This window comes from Rattus norvegicus, chromosome 2, assembly GCF_036323735.1.
Source record: "Rattus norvegicus strain BN/NHsdMcwi chromosome 2, GRCr8, whole genome shotgun sequence".
Lineage (NCBI taxonomy): Eukaryota > Metazoa > Chordata > Mammalia > Rodentia > Muridae > Rattus > Rattus norvegicus.
In genome coordinates, this window is record NC_086020.1 from 58,777,776 (window position 1) to 58,797,974 (window position 20,199).

Here is a 20,199-nt window from a genome sequence, read left to right on the forward strand (position 1 = left end):
GTTCTTAAAAGTTAAATTAAAAAACAAATAGACACACACACACACACACACACACACACAACTGAAGGCAAATATAAAAGACATTTTAAAAACTATTTAAATAAATCCCCTTAAAAATTATATGGCTATTAAATTAAAATAATATTCTAAGGCATGTTCAAATAAAACATACAACAACAATAGCACAAAAGTTGCAAAGAAGAATGGAAGAGAGACTGAAAAGTTAAAGATGTTGTTCATAAATCCCACCACAATCACTAACATTTATACAAAACATATGTGACTCTGGAGATAAAATGATATAAATGTTACTTCTACTAGAACTGAGTAAAGACGGTGAGAATAATGAGACCAATATAAAACCAGAGTGCAGATGGTATGGGCGTGCACATCGTAGATGAAAGGTGCCCTCTCTGGAGCTTGACAATGCTAAAATGCCAGTCAGTCTTTAGGAACAAATTTACAAAAGCAAACTAGACAGACATACGTGGGGCTACAGCCTGCTGCACTGCATAGCAGTGAGCGGTTCTTGATTTATGTAAACCTTATTCTCAGGGCAGAACCCCAGAAATGAACTTGGGGGACAAGCTGTATCCTTTTTCCCAAAGTAGCCACACTGGTCATTCTGCCTTTAGAGTATATAAACAAATATGGAATTAAATTTGACAATTTAGGTAAAGTGAACAATTTTTTCAGAAATAGGTTAATAATGAAAACTCACTCAAAATCAAAAGTTCACTATTATTCATAAATATTAATTCAATATATGTATACTGATATATAATATATGATATATGATATAGTATACATGTAAAAAGCAGAGTGTAATATAAAACCTGCTCACTAGCTGGGTGCAGTGACTCATACCTATAATCCCAGCACTTAGAAGCTGAAGTAGAAGGCCTGCCATGAGTTCAAAACCAACCTGGGCTAAAAAGTTAGATCTAGGTCAGTGTGAGCAAAAGTGACACTATGCAGCCAAAAGGGGGGAAAAAAAAAAAACCCAATGAGAAAACTCAAGACAACTTTGCTGTTGAAACCTCTCTAACAATTAAGGATAAAATACAAGTTATGATCTTTAATCTAAAGGTCCAGAATCTACAACACTATGAAATTTTTTAAAAAAAAAATTGAAGTATATTTCTTCCAACAATTGCTTAAAATAATCAAAACTCAGTTATTTGACTTGTCAAATCAGTATGTCATATTATTTTATGAATGTACTAGCTAAAAGTAATGGTATACACTGCAGTCCCAGCACTCCTAAGGCAGAGGCAGCATGACTGCAGATCAGAAGTCAGCCGGAGTTATGTACTAAGACCCTGAAAGAGAAGGGGGGAAGGGAAGGAATGAGGAAGGGAGAGAGGAGTGGAGGAGGGAGGGAAGGGGGAGAGGGAGAGGGAGAGGGAGAGGGAGAGGGAGAGGGAGAGGGAGAGGGAGAGGGAGAGGGAGAGGGAGAGGGAGAGGGAGAGGCGTCATACTGCCTAATGTATGCTCAAACAGGGTTTGGAAAAAAAAATCTCAGAAAACCAGAAGGGCACAATGGGACTGCAGCATTCAAACCAGTCTGTGGGGGAGTAAGGAGCCCCATGTTATAAGGCACCCCAGCAGTCAGCCAGATGCCCTCAACACTGTGACAGAAACTCCTGGGTGTGCTCTTCAATGTCTGCTGATCAGTTTAACCCTGTATTTTCCAGACTCACACGCAGTCAGTATAAATGAGAGCATTTCAAGGACGCCTCTGAGGTCCTTCTTCATGTTTTTTTACACTTCAGTCTGGCAGTTATCTGAATATGAAATCCACGTGTACTATGCATTATGGATTTAATTTACAGTTCCAAACTGCCTTAGTGATTCGGAGGACTGGTCCACACGCCGTTTCTCTTCTTCAGTGAAGGAACTATTCAAATGTTTGCCTGCATTCGATATTAAGTAGCTCATTTTCATTTTACTAGATGCTGACAGCTCTTTATTCTAGACACAAATTTTGTTTCTTTCGTTGGTTGGTTGGTTTGGAAGGAGTGGCAGGAAGGGAGGGTGGGGACACAAACCAGAGCCTTGCACATGCTAGACAAATATACTGAGTTAATAATTTTCAGCTTTGGGTCTAATTCCTTGATGAGAAGTGTATTTGTAAAATAGCAAATTTTATCCAAGTATATTATCATGACCTTTGCATTTTAAAAAATTGTTTCAATAACAGATTAAAAATGTTGGTAGGCTGGAGAAACAGCTCAACAGTAAATCACACCTGCATAAGTGTTGAAGTCCTTTGCAAGAGGACCAGGGTTCAGTTCTCAGTACCTACACAGCAGCTAAGAACCCTGTCCATCTAGTTCCAAGGAATCTGATGACTTCTGACACCACAGACTCTATAACTACGACATCGTACACAAACACTCATACAGACAAAGCACAGAGACACTTAAATGTGAACAAGTCTTTCAAAATTCTTTGAGACGAGGCCTCAAACATCTCAGAAGGCCTGGAACTTCTGGTCCTCCTGCCTGTACCTCCTATGTGCTTGTATTATAAGTGTGTGCTAACATGTCTGGTCTGCATGGCATTAGGGATTGATCCCAGAGCTGTGACATACTAGACCAGCAATCTACCAACTATGCTAAATCACCTCCTTAAATTTTTATACAGTTTAATTTAGTAGTAATTGGGGGCCACATACCTAAAAACTTCTTACCTAACCAAAAATAATAGAAATCCCCTTTATTTCTTCTCTAAGTTTTATAGTTTTAAATTTCATGACTAGATCTATCATCTATTTCAACTGAGGATCAGGCTAATGTTTTTGTACATGGATGTCCACTGTGACAGCATCGTTTGTATTGGGTATTGGGTATTATAAAGCCTTCCCCTATCCTGCATTGTCTACTTGTTCCTTGTCTCTGTTAACGGTTTCCCATAATTAACAATCACAAAGAATTGAGAAACACTACATATGTTTTTATTTTTCTGGCCCCAGCTCTGCAGTGGTGAAGATAAATTGCAATAGTCAACTTCTCTTTGTAACTGAGCATCCCCAATGACAGACAGTACTTGAGACTTACGGTGTGAAAGACCCTACACAAGCATAAAGAACCATCATGTGGCTTGTTAAACCTCAACTTCTCTAAAACTGGGATAATGATAGCAACATTGAGGGGCTGTGAAGACAAAATGAGATTGGAGAGGTAAACACATCTAGAACAATACTTGGAACATAATAGGTACTCAATAAATACTTGCTCCTTTCTGCATTTCCCCTTAGATCATAAATAAAAAACAAAGCTAATAAATCTAACAAATAAGTATTTCCATTTATTTTAGTTTTTAATAGGTTGGCTACTTATCAAAATAATGAGAATATAGAAGCTAATTCACTTAGAACATAGATGTGTGAAATACAAGTTCATACAACATCTGATAATGACTAATCACACTATGGTTTTATGGCCCTGGTTCTCTGAACGTATGCCTAAAAAATAGATGGTAAAGCGCTGGGCCATTAGGCACCTGTCAGAACATTACATGTTGAAGAACACTTACTTTGAAACCTGGAGTGAGATCTGGTCTTGTAAAATTAAAACTGTGTTTCATAAGAAAGATTTAAAAATAGAAGAGGGACCTGCCTGGGCCTTTCTGGACATAAAATGAAAACATCCAGAAGACAAGAAAAAGACACAGGTGGGGTCATTACATTGCCCCAGGCACAAATGCTTTCTGTCTTGGAACTCTGGATTGTGTCCAGATACAAGTTCTAAACTTTCTGGCATCTGCTACATAAATGCATCGCAGCACTTGGCACGACTCAGGGGAAGCATTAATTTTGCATGGAAATCACTTAGATCTTGGTTTAATTTTTCTCGAAAGACTACACAAGGAACTCAACTGATACAAGAGTCTGAAACGTATGTACTCTCTTGGTAGAAAAAAAAAATAAGGGCTTCTTTTTAAAAAGTAAGAAGGTATTCAAGTTCCACAGAAATGAGAGCAGTGTCCTAACGTCTATGTAAACACAATAACCTTTATGACTACACCCTGGACATGACACTCATACTCATATACTTAGAAACTCCAGTGAGGAGAAAGACGATGGTCCCTTTTCTCTCTCCCAGTCTCTGCAGCCACTCCAGGATATGTACTCAGATCTGAAGATCTGGAGCTAGACACCTCCGATGAGAGAGAACACAGGACATCTGCCACTCTGGGTCTGGGGTCTAGGTTTCATTCAATACCTTTTCTAGGTCTCCCCATCCACTGCAAAGTTCATAATGTCATTTTTCATCACAGCTGAACATTATTCCGCAGTGTATATGTACATTTTCCCTGTCTGTTCATCGTCATTGGCTGAAGGATGACTTGGTTGCTTTCACTTCCCAGCTGTTGTGAACAGAGCTGCAATAAACATGGCTGAGCCACTGTCCATGGCCTAGGGTGTCGAGTCCTCCCCTTCCGGCACATGCAAAGGAGTGTTATGGGTGGGTCTTAGGTACATTTACTTTAGACTTTTGGGAACTGTCCAACGCTGACTTCCAGAGAGGCTGAATTGGACTGTAATCCCATCAACAGTAAATGCTTTAAGTGACATTTTCCCAACTGAGCTAATAATGCTTCCTCCAAGAGCCAATGACCATCTCACAAAAACTTCCATCCCATGTACGAGAAGCCCTCCTTTGAGTTGTTGGTCAGAGTTGTCCCGGAGACTTGCAAAATATTATAGGCTATTGTTATTTCCCTTGGCTGCCCCCAAGAGGCGGAAGGTCACTCTTACACTCTTAATTGACAAAGACACCATGTACTTCAGAAACAGAGCCCAGAGTCCCCTGTGTTGGAACCAACCTAAAAGCACCATGCAAGTATCCAAAAGAAGGAAGCAGTCAAACAATAGTGTTATCCAGCTACAATATCTATGATCCACAAGAAACACAGGACCAACAACCCTAAGGATAGAGTAGTGGCACACCTACCTTAGTGGGAACCAATAGCTCTCTGATCAGACTTAGGACCTGCTTGACAAGAAATAATCCTAATTGGCACCGAGAACCTAGACATCCTACCCAAGGCTAATGAAGTCACGGGCTCTTAGACAAGAATTTACAACCACCACTTTACTAGACCAGCATAATCCTTAATTACCTTCTAGATATTTATTTTTACACCTATGAATGAATGTAGTTCTCACCACTCATCAAGGAGACTTCTCTCTGCAACATATAGAAAACATTACAGAAAACCACAAACAATCAAAATGCAGAGTTCTGGAGCCCAGGACCAATGGATATATCTACAATACAACTTCAACTCCTGAGACTAAAGGAGAATATCAGAGACACGCACAAAATCTCACCAACGTGACTGCCTAAGCATGACCTGAGCAAAGGTAACAACAGTAGACATGCAAAAGTGGCAGAGAAGGCCATGAGGCCTGAACCCTACGCAAAGAACTACGGACAATTAAGGAATGCTGAGAGCAGGAGAAACAGTCTTCCCCAGGGAAGATCTTACCAACTGGTTGTCCATTATCAAACAGTCAGACCTGAGAGCATCCATACAGGAAGCATTGTACAGATTAAGCAGGTTGTAATCATATATTTAACATGTAATCATGTACATTTATGTATGTAACTACATTCATGAAAAAAGAGGTCATGAATTTGAAAGTGAGCAAAAAGAGGTATATGGGAGGGCTTAAAGGGAGATATTATAATACTATAATCTCACAATTTTTGCTAATGTTATGAATTATAATATATAAATTTCTAAGGTGCAGGATATTTGGTATGTGACCCTTGCAAAAGGGTCATTTGACTCCAAATGGGTCATGACCTACAAGCTGAGGACTGCTGTTCTAGAGAAAGGAGTACAGTTAAGAGTTGATTTTATGTCAACAAACAGCAAACAGTGGGCATTGCAAGAGGCGTATCTTGGTGGAGTCCTTGGGGAAGAAACAGCAACAAGGAAAATAAACTAGCTGAAAGACAAACACAAAGTCTCTTTTGTCTATGCAGACAGGCAAGAGACAGCACTGTAAAGAAAACCAAAGGTCAGAGTTTTTACTTAGCTTCACTTTTTGAGGGAGGGTCCCTCAGGTTGACTTCGAACTCACTATGTACCTGAGGAAAACTTTAAAATCATGGTTCTTATGCCTCTATCTCCCGGATGTTGGGATTACAGATGTATGTTATGGCTCCTGGAGGAAGTTTTTAGGTAGAAGGTATGATTAGCAGCATCAGACCCCAGAGACAATGAAGAAAATAGAGCCTGAAAGGTCCTCACATGATCAAACTGACAGACAAGTCACCATAGATGACTTCAGCAAAAGCAATTCTGGACAATGACAAGGGTCTGAAGGGTGAACCACAGGAATCAAATGTTACTATTTCCCAGGCCTAATTTAATAGCACTCTGAATTGGGACTGGGAAGCAATATGGGAGAGACAACAGGTGAAAACCGTTCCCAGCCAGAACAGAAGGCAGCTATTGCAGCTCTCCTGTCCCTCCTGTACTCGGAGGCTAAGACAGATCACCTAAGCTATGAAGCAAGATGTCTCAAGCAAACACAAATCATCTGGCTAAGAGACAGGGCAGAAAAGGAAGCTACAGAGGATGCAGCATTCAGTTTGAGTCCTAAACAATAACTACGGTTGGGAGGTAGGTTTGAGGGGTTTGGCAGAAAGAAAGTCAGGAGCCAAACCTTAAAAGAAATACAGTGGAAATGTGTGTCTCTGAGTGAGACTGCATTTGTGGTTTTGTACACGGGTATGTATGATTGTGCTGTGCCTATAGTACAGGGTGCTTACATATCTGAATATGAAGGTTTCTAAGGGGGCTTCATTGGGAAAGACCCTGGAGGCAGAGTAGCAAGTTTGTATAGTATTCTAAACCTTAGGAAAGAGTGATGGCAAAACTGCTTGCTGGGTAAAGGTGTTTGCTCCCAAGAGCAACAGCCTGAGTTTGATTCCCAGAATCCACTGGTGGGAGGGAAGATTCTCATGAGTTGTCCTTTGACCTCAACATGCATGCTGTGGCATGGGTGACTCCCAGGCTGAGTAAATAATGGTAAATACTGTCTAAGAAGACAGTAGAGATGGTAACAGCATAAGCTACAATGCACCCTTCATGGCTGCTGGCCTCAGGCTCTAGTAATAAGCCTTCGTCTATGGCTAGAGTATTGAGCCAAGGTAAATAATACAGTGTCCCAGAAAAATGTGAGAATGATGCTAGTGGTCACATTAAGTGGAGAACTTAAGACAAGAGAAAAAAATAATCTTTAAAATATTAAAGATCCGGTGCTTCAAATAGTACCTATTTCTGACTTACCAGAAATGAAAGTGAGTAGGCCTCAGAGCCCAAAAACAGAACTCTGCAATTCCCCAACTGCATCCCTAAGTACTCAACTGAACAATAGGAAACTCAAAGTGACTCCATGTGAGTCATAAGGCAAGCCACTCAGTTCTGCTCCACTAATGACTTCCTCTTGTAACACCTTTTGAGCTAAGAAATCAAATGAAGGTTTAGACTAAAATGTGAGGGCTGATGTGGTATGTCTGTGATTACTGATGGCTTTTAGTAATAGAAAGGAAGTAACCTGACAAGAGCAAAACAGCACCGTGGGCAGAGGACAGAGACGATGGTGGCCAGCACAGGATAAAGGGAGTATGACAAATCCTACAGCAATGTGTCTTCACCCACTCTTAACTGCCAGGGCTCACAAGTAATGCTGGACCAACCTCCCCAAGACCATCAGGTGCCAACCGCCTGCCCAACGAGCTGTGAAATTTGAACATGATTACTGCTATTACTCTCATTTTTAAAGGCTTCTAAAACATAGTATGTATACAAATTTTTCACTTAACCAACCAGATTTAAAGTAGCAGACTCCACATCTGCAAAACAGATTCTGAAGATAAAAATGCATTGCCAAAAAGTGATTCAGTGCAAATTTGAAAATGAGATAAATATTCGTCTCTCAAAAGGGAATAGTTTCTCCTGACTGAAGAACTAAACAATACTTAATCAAGTTGTAGAGTTAAGTAGTGAAGTCAGTGTTACTTTAAAAGTTTACACTAAAAATGGTGAGTCTTTTCAATATTTCTAACAAATTAATCCACAGCAAAACTTGCAGGATTTTTTCTTCAGGAGTCATGAAAAGTCAAAATGTGTTTGGTAGTAAATTCAAAATACCATGCTAATGGGCTGAATAGGCACTGCATAGGAACTTAAGTTTGGGCTCATAGTCATGACAGCTGACATATAAGTGCTTGGAGTGAAGTAGGTACAGTATAAGCACAAAACCATTTAGTGCTCTGTGCTGGTTTGAATGAAAATAGCCCCCATAGGCTCACAGGGAGTGGCATTATTAGGAGGTGTGGCCGTGTTGAAGAAAGTATGTCACGAGCGATAGGCTTTGAGGTTCCAAGTGCTCACCGCAGGCCCAGGTCTTGCTCCTCCTGCTGCCTGCAAATCTGAATGCAGAACTCTCAGTTCCCCAGCATCATGTCTGCCTGTGTGCCACCATGTTTCCACCAATATGACAATGGACTAAACCTCTGAACTGCAAGCCAGCTCCAAGTAAATATTTTTTCTTTATAAGAGTTGCTGTGGTCATGGTGCTTCCTTACAGAAATAGGACACTGACTAAAACCTGGTCACAACTCTCTGAAGAAGCTTCTGTTCATACCTCTATTTTGCAAAGGGAAATTGAGAAACAAAAAGGTTAATAACTACTCTACATTCATTTGAGTGGAATAATTGAACTAACAGACCTGATGCCATGGTAGCATCCAGGATGTTGCGGCTTCCCCATCACTGAGCCCAATCCACTTGATCCCAGTCTTTCTGTATGTCTGCGTGTTTGTCTTGTCTTCATTCTCTCCACACCACAGTCAGGCCTAACCCCTGGAGCCACACAAGGACATGGTTCTTTGCTTCGTTCTCTGACCACTTGGGGTCTTTATGATGTGCTGAGGAGGCTACTGTCTGCAGCATGAGCAATGAACACAGTAAATGCTAAACAAATGAGCTCCTGCTGTAACCCACACCAGCACTACCATGCCCTGTGCGCCTCAGCACTTTATTTTATAATGTTGTGTTACATCTATTACTCTGCGCCTTCTCAAACCATGTGTGTGTGTGTGTGTGTGTGTGTGTGTGTGTGTGTGTGAGAGAGAGAGAGAGAGAGAGAGACAGAGACAGAGAGAGAGAGAGAGAGAGAGAGAGAGAGAGAGAGAGCGAGAGAGCGTGCCACGGTGCATGTGTGGGTATGAGAGGACAGTTTCCAAAGGCTGATATTCTCTCTAGCATGGACTCTCTGGAGAGCGCAGGTCACCAGGCTTTTGCCTGCAAAGTCTTTGACTCACTGAGCCATCTCACCAGTTCTCAAATTATTAGAAGGGCAAATTACTGGAAAAGAAATAAGTAAACAAGTAATTCAATAGAAAAATAAATAGTGTTGGCTTTGAGGTCAGTATAACCTGGACTGGGGGCTGTTTTCCTAACTGATACTTACCACACAGGAAAAAAATGAAACACTTTCAAAAGTAGGATCTAGACTGGTTTAATCTCTCAAAAAATTGCTGAATCAAGAGTTAAGAACACAAATCAAAACCCTCATGGTTTTTTTTTTTTTTTTTTTAAGGATTTGTTCTACTTTGTATCACGGATGGGAGCAGGGACTGTGAACGCATGGGCACAGGTACTCTGGAGGCAGAAGCTGGGGGTGCCCCGCAGTGGGAGCTACGGGCGGTTGGAAACCATCCACCAAGTGTGCTGGGAAATGAGCTCAGGTCCTGTGCCAGAGTGACATGGCTCTACACTGCTGAGTGTCTCCCCGCTCCAATCATGAGATCTTAATAGGAAAGTAATTAAACAATGGGGGATGCTGTGACTGGCTGTTACTTCTCGGGGAGTGTTTATACTACAAAACTTCAGTAATGTCTAGAAGGCATAGAACTATATGTCAAAAGGAAGTTACCCACAATAATGTGTTCCTCTGTATCGATTCCTGGGAGAAAGAGAAAAACACTCTTTCTGTTTTGGACCCACCACATGGTAGGTAACATCCAGGCTGACTTACAGAACTCTATTTTCTGACCCAGAAGAATGGAGATGTGCCAGCGCTGCCGTGTGTTAAACAGATGGGAAACCAAAGGGGCTGAGCTGTTGGCCAAAGACAAAGGAAAACTTTGCAAACGTAGTCCGCTGAAGCTTTCCGTGGCTGCTTAGCCATCCAGCCTCCAAATAAACCATCTTAATTTGGTTCACATGTGAAGAGCAGAAAATTGAAAACAGGGAAGTGAAAGAATTAGGAGAATTTACTAAATAGATAGAATAACAAAAGAGTTCATTGTTCTATGTTGATATCAGCAATGACTGAGTTTCTATGGACACTGTGACTCCGAACCCGTGAGATGCTGGGGGTTGCTTTAGGCATGCAGTAGGTAAGAGATGTTTTTCCAAGACAAGCATGACCTCCAAAGAATCTATAAGGTAGCACAAAATCCTGGTGGTTTTAAGTATATTTTCTGAAAATCCTAGAGAATTAAGAAAACACAGAAAAAAATTATGATGACAAAGCAAGTGATTTTCTTAAAAAAACACTCTATGATGGCTTTCTTCTCCCTCCCAAGTGGGACTCAGGCATCTTCCGCTTGTTGACCTTTGTGAGTTCTGTGGACTGTATCTTAGGTATTCTGTACTTGTTTGGTTTTTTGTTTTGTTTTGTTTTTTGGCTAATATCCACTTATTAGTGAGAATATAATACCATGCATGTCATTTTGGGTCTGAGTTACCTCACTTGGGATGATATTTTCTAGTTCCATCCATTTGCCTGCAAAACTCAGGATGTCCTCATTCTTAATAGCTGAATAGTACTCCATTGTGTAAATGAGCCACATATTCTGTGTCCATTCTTCTGTTTTGGAACATCTAGGTTGTTTCCAGCTTCTGGATATCACAAATATGGCCGCTATGAACATAGTGGAACATGTACCCCTGTGGGGCATCTTTAGGATATATTCCTAAGAGTGGTATTTCTGTGTCTTTAGGTAGGTCTATTTCAAATTTTCTGAGGAACCTCCAAATTGATTTCCAGGGTGGTTGTACTGATTTGCAATCCCACCAGCAATCGAGGCATGTTCCTCTTTCTCCACATCCATGCCAACATGTGGTGTCACCTGAGACTTTGATCTTAGCCATTCTGACTGGTGTGAGATGGGATCTCAGGGTCGTTTGATTTGCATTTCTCTGATCACTAAGGACTTTGAACATTGCTTTGGGTGTTTCTCGGCCATTAAAGAGTCCTCTGTGGTGAAATCTCAGTTTGGCTCTATACCTCATATTTTGATTGGGTTGTTTGGTTTTTTTGGTGGTAAGCTTCTTAAGTTCTTTATATATTTCGGATATTAGCCCTCTATCAGACATAGGGTTAGTGAAGTTTTTTCCCAATCTGTAGGCTGCCGATTTGTCTTACTGACTATGTCCTTTGCCTTACTGAAGCTTTCCAGTTTCGTGTGGTCCCATTTATCAATTCTTGACCTTAGAGTGTGAGCCATTGGAGTTCTGTTTAGGAAATCTCCCCCTGTGCCAATGAGTTCAAGGCTCTTTCCCACGTTCTCTTCTATTAGATTCAGTGTATCTAGTTTTATGTTGAGGTTCTTGATCCACTTGACTTGAGCTTTGTGCATGATGACAAATATGGGTCTATTTTCATTTTTCTACATACAGACAGCCAGTTAGACCAGCAACATTTATTGAAGATGCTTTCTTTTTCCCATTGTATATTTCTGGCTTCTTTGTCAAAGATCAAATGTGCATAAGTGTGTGGTTTTATTTCTGGGTCTTCAATTCTATTCCATTAATCAACCTGGCTGTCTCTGTACCAGTACCATGCAGTTTTTATCACTACTGCTCTGTAGTAGAGCTTGAGGTCAGGGGAGAGAGGGACAGGGAAGGGAAAAGGGATGGGGATGGGGGGGAGAGGGGAACATAATCTGGTATTGGGTGGGGGAAAAGGACTGAAGCCCTGAGGGCCAGCAGAAAGAATGAAAGCAGGTGACCTCTAGAATGTACCAGAGACCTGGGAAGTGAGAGAGAGACTCTTAGGACTCAAAGGGGGGGGACCCTAGACGAAATGCCCTACAGTGGGGAGAGGGAACTTGTAGAACCCACCTCCAGCAGAAAGACAGGGCGTCAAGTGAGGGATGGGGTTGCCATCCCACAGCCAAAGCTCTGACCCATAATTCTTCCTGTCTGAAAGAAATGCAGAGATGGAAATGGAGGAAAGCCTGAGAAAAAGAGGTCCAGCAACAGGCCCAAAGTGGGATCCAGCTCAAGGGGAAGTACTAAGACCTGACACCATTCCTGAGGCTATGGCACATTCACAGAAAGGGACCTTTCATGACTGCCCTCCAAAAGACCCAACAAGCAGCTGAAAGAGTCAGGTGCAAATATGTGCACCCAACCAACGAACAGAAGCTGCTGACCCTTCTGGTTGAATTAGGGAAAAGCTGGAGGAGACTAAGGAGGAGGTTAACCCTATAGGAGGACCAGCAGTCTCAATTAACCTAGACCCCTGAGATCACTCAGATACTGGATCACCAACCAGGCAGCATACACCAGCTGAGATGAGGCCTCCAACACATATACAGCAGAGGACTCCTGGGTCTGTGTTCAGTCAGAGAAGATGCACCTAAACCTCAAGAGACTGGAGGCCCCAGGGAGTTCAGAGGTCTGGTGGGATGGGTGGGGCCGGGGTTGGGGGGAAGGTTGAGGGGGGAACAGGGAGGCAGTATGGGATGTGGAACTGTGGGGAGGGGGGTGGACCAGGAGGGGAATAAAATCTAGGGTGTAAAAGTAAATAAATATTCTATAGAATTGCAATTTCTCACTTGTCATAAAAGCTATTCTTTTATGTCTCTTACACACACACATGCACACGCACCTGTGCATTACGACAAGTCTCATGAAAGCTGTAAAATGGTATCTTATCTAATTTTTCACAATAATAAAATAGATAAGTTAATTATACAGAAATCCAATTCCTTTCAGACTATATGCAAATGTCTCCTTTAAATGTTTAATTTTCCATACTTATTCATTGTATTTTGTGTTCTTTTTTTACTAGCCCAGAACTAAATACAAAAGCAAAACAAAACAAAACAAACAACAACAAAGAAAACCCAAACAATAACAAAACCACCACCCCACCAAGATTTCACCATGTAGCCCTGACTGGCCTGGAACTCACTATTGCAGGTGTGCTTTGAACCCACAGAGGGCCACCTGCTTCAAATGCTTTTCTGTTTCACTTCTTCCTGTCCTTCATTTGGTCGGAAAGTATTTATACACTAACGGTATGCCAAACGCTGGCTAAGGGCTGAAAGTAAAACACTGAGCAAAACAGCCACAAACCCACATCCTTCTGAAGCTGCCAGTCGGAAGACATGCGGTGATCCATTCACCTGCTCCGTCATGACAGCACCTCTCCTAATGGTACACCCTCAAAGAACATAGTCTGGAACACACAGAATTGGATAGCAGCTTCTGGGCCAAAATCCTGCAGGAAAGCTGAACTCTCAAACACCTATTTAAATAAGAACACTATGGTGGAGAGCCTTTGATCAGGTTCAGGTCCATGCTCTCTCAGGAAGCACTTACTAGCTTCTCTGCTGCTCCATGTTCTGAGTGACTGCAGCTGCTTCTAGTTCAGGCACTACCTGCTGCAACTCTTAGTGTTCAGTGTGCTGTCTGTGGACCTAGCTCATGCCTGAGACCAGGGCATGCCTGCAATTGTAGGGTCAAACACTGATGCATTCTTTAGGAGGGTGAAGAGAAAGGGAAGCATAGGACCCCAGGATGAAAGCAGTAGTGGAGAATGTGGTAGTCACTATGGCGACCCATGGGGTATGCTGCTGGGACTCCCTTTAGGGCAGTCTGCTATTTAGCTACATGAAGTGGTTAACTGACAACCTCATCTTGTAGGCTATGGATCCACATGGCCTTTGAGTCACGGTCATACTCCTCCCAGCCCACTGCTGAGTGCACTGTGTATAGTGTGATCTGGTCATCTCTCTCATCGTAAGCATCTGCTAGTGAGCAACCTTTCCTCCCAGACACCCAGTTAGGTTATCAAAGAGTGTTAGATTAGTGTCATGGTCTTAAGTTCGCCCTGTCCAATCCTGCTTCCCCTTCATGCCACACAAGTATCAGATCTTGACTGGAAGGCTTGACCAATACTAATTCCTCTGCCCAAGCAACCCCATCCCACTACTGGTGGTGGTGGTGGTGGTGGTGGTGGTGGTGGTGGTGGTGGTGGTGGTGGTGGTGGTGGTGATGGTGTTTGGTTGCATTTTTTTTTCCATGACAGGGTTTCTCCGTGCAGTCCTAGCTGTCCTGGAACTTACTCTGTAGCCCAGGCTGGCCTCAAACTCAGAGATAAAGGTGTGTACCACCACCAACCAGCTCCCACTACCTCCTATCAGCTTCATTCCATCTTTGCACCTTCAAGCACATTCAGGGCCGCAAAAGCATGCTTTCCAGGAGGTGGCCTGCTGCACTGGCGAGTCCTGAGAAATTAAGGAAGGAATGGAGAACGAACTGAGCAGTGAATTTGGCAAAAGGGGCATTGAGAATCCTGAAGAGGGCACCTTCAGTGATGCAGCCTGAATTAAAGCTTAATTGGAATGACTAGTGTGGTGGCTGACAGATGAAGAAAGGACAGAGATTAGAGACAACAAAGCTTTAGAGAGAGTGAACAACAACAAAATGGCAGTAACTGAGTAAGTATCAAGTATGAAGTCCAAGAGTCTTCCGCTGCTTTCCAGGTAACCTTGACTGTCCTGAAACTCCATGGACAGCTCAAACTGGCCTCAAACTCCCAGAGATAAAGGTGTGCACTTGCCTGCCTCTGCCTCCTGGGTGCTAAAATTCAAGGCACATACTACAACACAAGGCTGCTTCTTTTTGTGGGCGGTGCCATCCCTGGGCTGGTGGTCCTGGGTTCTATAAGAAAGCAGGCTGAGCAAGCCACGGGAAGCAAGTCAGTGAGCAGCACTCCCCAATGGCAACTGCATCCAGGTTCTTGCCCTGCTGGAGCTCCTGCCCCACTGCTACTGATGATGAACTGTTAAGTAGAACTGTGAGCAAAATTTCCTCTCCGAGTTGCTTCGGTCATGTACTTCATCAGAGCAACAGTGATCCTCAATAAGGCTTACACAGCACATGTCTCCTACAGTCTTCAACTATCTCATTTCAGGCCTAAGGGGAAGATTGCCTACTAGAGTTGGAATCTGGTCGTGCATATTAATGTTGCTCTCTTGACCTTCATATATAATTTTAGACATACTTCACTGACAGGCCATAATTCCTCAATCCAGCAATTTATTTATGGGGAGTTTCTGAGGCTGTTATCACTGGCTTATCCTTTTAGCTTTCACAGGAACTAGAGACTCTCATTTGATCTGGGTAGATCCTTGTTTCTGTTGTTTAAGACAATCATTAAAATTACACAAGCCAGATGCCAATATCTCTTTGTCTTTTCTTTTTCACCACACAGATCCTTCTTGATATAATTCTGAATATTTTATATGGTAATATACATAAAATAAAAATGTTATAAAAGCATAGAAAAAGAACTGCATTAGTTTAAGTACATTTAAACCATTAGTCAGGAAGGAAGAACAACACCAACTTTCAAAGTCACCGTCCAGAGTATAAAGTACGTCTTCTTCATTCAACATGGTGAGTGCTTCATGCTAAATCAAATGTAACCAATGTAACTAGTACACCCAGCCAAATTCTTATATGTGTGTATATGTACATATGTGTGTATATACATGTGCATGAGTATGCAAAGGTCAAAGATTTGGCTTATTTATTTGTTGTTTTTTTGTTTTTCAGATAAGGTTCTCAAGGGCCTGAGGACCATTTAAATAATAGGCTGCACGGGGGTTGGGGATTTAGCTCAGTGGTAGAGCACTTGCCTAGGAAGCGCAAGGCCCTGGGTTCGGTCCCCAGCTCCGAAAAAAGGAACCAAAAAAAAAAAAAAAAAAAAAATAGGCTGCACGGCGGGACAGTCTCCCCAGAGCTTTCCATGCATGTACCTGGCTTTAATCATTGTAGGGACTGAACTAGGATCTTAGTGATCGCAAGGCAAGGACTTTACTGATAGCTACATTCCAGGCCTCCCTTACTTTTAAGAACAACTTTCTTCAGATGTGAATCCACTGAAAACCTCATTGTTCCACTTGTTGTGGTTTTAGTGGACTTACCCCAAATGGTTATATGACCTTTATTCTTTAGCAATTATCATATCTATTCCTAACCTCCTGGCAAGAGCTTCTTTGACTTTAATATTCTAGCAACTCTCTGAAGGATTATTTCTGATCCAGATTTCTGATTCCAGAGACTTACTAGTGAGGAATAAAACTAGTCTATTCATAGCCAATGACAAAAAAACTACCTATCTTCCCCCATTTTTAAGTGTTATGTAATAATATATATTTGGAACAGGGTATAAAATGTATAATGAAGGATATTAGAGAAAGAAGAATAGACTAAAGTTCAAACAATATGTAGCTTAATTTACATATTTTGGGTTTTAAATTATTTTAATATGAATTTGAAAAGTCTCATTATGTCCAAAATCAAACATTCAAATCTATAACCATTAATAAATGAGTACTACTTACAGGGAATTCTATAGAATATTTTTTTCCTTTTTTTTTATTTATTTATTTTTTTTATTAACTTGAGTATTTCTTATATACATTTCGAGTGTTATTCCCTTTCCCGGTTTCCGGGCAAACATCCCCCTCCCCCCTCCCCTTCCTTATGGGTGTTCCCCTCCCAGCCCTCCCCCCATTGCCGCCCTCCCCCCATAGACTAGTTCACTGGGGGTTCAGTCTTAGCAGGACCCAGGGCTTCCCCTTCCACTGGTGCTCTTACTAGGATATTCATTGCTACCTATGGGGTCAGAGTCCAGGGTCAGTCCATGTATAGTCTTTAGGTAGTGGCTTAGTCCCTGGAAGCTCTGGTTGCTTGGCATTGTTGTACTTTTGGGGTCTCGAGCCCCTTCAAGCTCTTCCAGTTCTTTCTCTGATTCCTTCAATAGGGGACCTATTCTCAGTTCAGTGGTTTGCTGCTGGCATTCGCCTCTGTATTTCCTGTATTCTGGCTGTGTCTCTCAGGAGCGATCTACATCCGGCTCCTGTCAGTCTGCACTTCTTTGCTTCATCCATCTTGTCTAATTGGGTGGCTGTATATGTATGGGCCACACGTGGGGCAGGCTCTGAATGGGTGTTCCTTCAGTCTCTGTTTTAATCTTTGCCTCTCCCTTCCCTGCCAGGGGTATTCTTTTTCCTCATTTAAAGAAGGAGTGAAGCATTCACATTTTGATCATCCGTCTTGAGTTTCGTTTGTTCTAGGGATCTAGGGCAATTCAAGCATTTGGGCTAATAGCCACTTATCAATGAGTGCATACCATATATGTCTTTCAGTGATTGGGTTAGCTCACTCAGGATATTTTCCAGTTCCAACCATTTGCCTACGAATTTCATAAAGTCGTTGTTTTTGATAGCTGAGTAATATTCCATTGTGTAGATGTACCACATTTTCTGTATCCATTCCTCTGTTGAAGGGCATCTGGGTTCTTTCCAGTTTCTGGCTATTATAAATAAGGCTGCGATAAACATAGTGGAGCACGTGTCTCTTTTATATGTTGAGGCATCTTTTGGGTATATGCCCAAGAGAGGTATAGCTGGATCCTCAGGCAGTTCAATGTCCAATTTTCTGAGGAACCTCCAGACTGATTTCCAGAATGGTTGTACCAGTCTGCAATCCCACCAACAATGGAGGAGTGTTCCTCTTTCTCCACATCCTCGCCAGCATCTGCTGTCACCTGAGTTTTTGATCTTAGCCAATCGCACTGGTGTGAGGTGAAATCTCAGGGTTGTTTTGATTTGCATTTCCCTTATGACTAAAGATGTTGAACATTTCTTTAGGTGTTTCTCAGCCATTCGGCATTCCTCAGCTGTGAATTCTTTGTTTAGCTCTGAACCCCATTTTTTAATAGGGTTATTTGTTTCCCTGCGGTCTAACTTCTTGAGTTCTTTGTATATTTTGGATATAAGGCCTCTATCTGTTGTAGGATTGGTAAAGATCTTTTCCCAATCTGTTGGTTGCCGTTTTGTCCTAACCACAGTGTCCTTTGCCTTACAGAAGCTTTGCAGTTTTATGAGATCCCATTTGTCGATTCTTGATCTTAGAGCATAAGCCATTGGTGTTTTGTTCAGGAAATTTTTTCCAGTGCCCATGTGTTCCAGATGCTTCCCTAGTTTTTCTTCTATTAGTTTGAGTGTGTCTGGTTTGATGTGGAGGTCCTTGATCCACTTGGACTTAAGCTTTGTACAGGGTGATAAGCATGGATCGATCTGCATTCTTCTACATGTTGCCCTCCAGTTGAACCAGCACCATTTGCTGAAAATGCTATCTTTTTTCCATTGGATGGTTTTGGCTCCTTTGTCAAAAATCAAGTGACCATAGGTGTGTGGGTTCATTTCTGGGTCTTCAATTCTATTCCATTGGTCTATCTGTCTGTCTCTGTACCAATACCATGCAGTTTTTATCACTATTGCTCTGTAATACTGCTTGAGTTCAGGGATAGTGATTCCCCCTGAAGTCCTTTTATTGTTGAGGATAGCTTTAGCTATCCTGGGTTTTTTGTTATTCCAGATGAATTTGCAAATTGTTCTGTCTAACTCTTTGAAGAATTGGATTGGTATTTTGATGGGGATTGCATTGAATCTGTAGATTGCTTTTGGTAAAATGGCCATTTTTACTATATTAATCCTGCCAATCCATGAGCATGGGAGATCTTTCCATCTTCTGAGGTCTTCTTCAATTTCTTTCCTCAGTGTCTTGAAGTTCTTATTGTACAGATCTTTTACTTGCTTGGTTAAAGTCACACCGAGGTACTTTATATTATTTGGGTCTATTATGAAGGGTGTCGTTTCCCTAATTTCTTTCTCGGCTTGTTTCTCTTTTGTATAGAGGAAGGCAACTGATTTATTTGAGTTAATTTTATACCCAGCCACTTTGCTGAAGTTGTTTATCAGCTTTAGTAGTTCTCTGGTGGAACTTTTGGGATCACTTAAATATACTATCATGTCATCTGCAAATAGTGATATTTTGACCTCTTCTTTTCCGATCTGTATCCCTTTGATCTCCTTTTGTTGTCTGATTGCTCTGGCTAGAACTTCAAGAACTATATTGAATAAGTAGGGAGAGAGTGGGCAGCCTTGTCTAGTCCCTGATTTTAGTGGGATTGCTTCAAGTTTCTCTCCATTTAGTTTAATGTTAGCAACTGGTTTGCTGTATATGGCTTTCACTATGTTTAGGTATGGGCCTTGAATTCCTATTCTTTCCAGGACTTTTATCATGAAGGGGTGTTGAATTTTGTCAAATGCTTTCTCAGCATCTAATGAAATGATCATGTGGTTCTGTTCTTTCAGTTTGTTTATATAATGGATCACGTTGATGGTTTTCCGTATATTAAACCATCCCTGCATGCCTGGGATGAAGCCTACTTGATCATGGTGGATGATTGTTTTGATGTGCTCTTGAATTCGGTTTGCCAGAATTTTATTGAGTATTTTTGCGACGACATTCATAAGGGAAATTGGTCTGAAGTTCTCTTTCTTTGTTGTGTCTTTGTGTGGTTTAGGTATAAGAGTAATTGTGGCTTCGTAGAAGGAATTCGGTAGGGCTCCATCTGTTTCAATTTTGTGGAATAGTTTGGATAATATTGGTATGAGGTCTTCTATGAAGGTTTGATAGAATTCTGCACTAAACCCGTCTGGACCTGGGCTCTTTTTGGTTGGGAGACCTTTAATGACTGCTTCTATTTCCTTAGGAGTTATGGGGTTGTTTAACTGGTTTATCTGTTCCTGATTTAACTTCGATACCTGGTATCTGTCTAGGAAATTGTCCATTTCCTGAAGATTTTCAAGTTTTGTTGAATATAGGTTTTTATAGTAAGATCTGATGATTCTTTGAATTTCCTCCGAATCTGTAGTTATGTCTCCCTTTTCATTTCTGATTTTGTTAATTTGGACGCACTCTCTGTGTCCTCTCGTTAGTCTGGCTAAGGGTTTATCTATCTTGTTGATTTTCTCAAAGAACCAACTTTTGGTTCTGTTGATTCTTTCT

The 20,199-nt window shown here is 41.6% G+C and overlaps 1 protein-coding gene across 3 annotated transcripts in view; it reads right to left on the reverse strand.

Annotated features, from left to right (window-relative positions):
* Wdr70 (WD repeat domain 70) overlaps nt 1–20,199 on the reverse strand; it is a 239,873-nt gene that overhangs the window by 99,125 nt on the left and 120,549 nt on the right. The window lies entirely within an intron of this gene.